The following is a 1,684-nucleotide window of genomic DNA, read 5'->3' as shown; positions in this document are numbered from 1 at the left end:
TGACATGGGATAAGATGTGAGATAGTGAAAAGTATAGATCTTGGTCCAATGTCAGGTAGATTTTCCCCCTTAATTTGATAATTTTGAGAACAACCAAATTTGGCTCCATTTAGTTCTGACTAATCATCCCCAGCTTTGCTATTGATACACTGAAGATTTAGCAAATTCCATATACACGTGGGGTTTCACTTGCTGTGCCTTGAAGTGCAAGTAGCATCCACTTTCCCCAGGGCAATGTAGTTCTTTAGGTTGTGGGGAGAAAGAAAGCAACCTTGTGGGCACATTGACCACGCACTCTCCTTCCATTGCAGACAAGGTCCCATCCAGAGCACAGGGGGTCTTTGCTTTGTAGGAGCACAGGGGGTCTTTGCTTCTAAATAAATAACTGAAAAGCATTTCATTTCAGTTAGAGAAGCATGAAAGATTCTAGAACTCCCCCAGGGAGAGGTTGGGAGAAGATAAAGGAGAGTGAAGCTTCCTGGAAACTGGAGGAATGTGAGCCAGGGCGGCAGTATTCTGTAGGTTGTCTGGGTGTACAGGATATTCGACCTTCACCAGATGGGAAAAGGGTAGGGAATCTACATTTCCCAAACACTTAGTTCATGCCAAGCATAATGCTAGCCAGTATTACACAGATGATCTTATTTAAGAACTGTTCAATAAGAGAGGCATTATTGCATGATTTTGCATATGAAGATAGTGAGGTTCAGAAAGGTTGTATGATTTGCTCATAGACTCCTAGTTAGTAAAGGAACAGAAATGAAATTGTAACCTAAATGTACCTGATATCAAAGTTAATTTGCTTTCCTGATATCCTGCAACTACTCCTTGCTCTGGCATTATAGAGTAAAGGAGCTCTCTATGGATTCTCCTTGTTTTTATTCCACACATTTGGGATAGAGGATGCTGACCTTACTCCTAGACTTCCAGGATGGGCACATGACACAGACCTGGCAAGGAGATTATAGTGCTCCTTCGGACACCATGATTGACCAGGGTCAGGCAGATGAGACTATTAAACTGGGTATCTGACAACCCCTAGTGCTGAAAGTTCCCTTCTTTCTCATGGGGTTATTAAGTCAGAAGATACAAGCCTAGAACTGCCTCTAGATATCTTTGCCGCCAAGTAAGAACAACTTCTCTGAGGATGAAGTGAGCAGAGAGGAAAGCATGAGGACAGGTGAGATTTCCAATGATATCAAACATTTGAGCATTTCTTTTTCTCTGTCTGAAGTGAGACCAATCCCAGAACTTTCACTTATTAAGCCAACTTTCCAGCTTAAGAAAATTGTTGCTATGTTGTCTGTTATTTACAACCAAAAGAACTCTGACTAAAATGTGCATTGACAGAGGGGATTTTTAAATGAATATCCAATGTCTTGAATGTTTGGGAATTGACTAATTATTTGGGGGTTATAACAGCTCTGAAAGAATCAAATAGCCATAGAGTGCTATATTTATTTTTATTGCTGCCATAAAAGATTACCACACACCTAATGGCTTAACTGAATACACATTTACTATGTTACAGTTCTGCAGCTAAGACTGACACAGGTCTCATGCAATTCAAATCTAGGTAATTTTGCTGTCAGGTCTGTGCTTCTTTCTGCAGGGCTTAGGGGAGAATCCATTTCCTTGCCTTTTTCAGTTTCTAAAAGTCACTTACATGTGTGGCTTTATGACT

The sequence above is a fragment of the Spermophilus citellus genome (genome assembly GCF_964194105.1).
Source record: "Spermophilus citellus genome assembly, chromosome: 1".
NCBI classification, from domain to species: domain Eukaryota; kingdom Metazoa; phylum Chordata; class Mammalia; order Rodentia; family Sciuridae; genus Spermophilus; species Spermophilus citellus.
Note: the sequence above shows the minus strand (reverse complement) of the source record.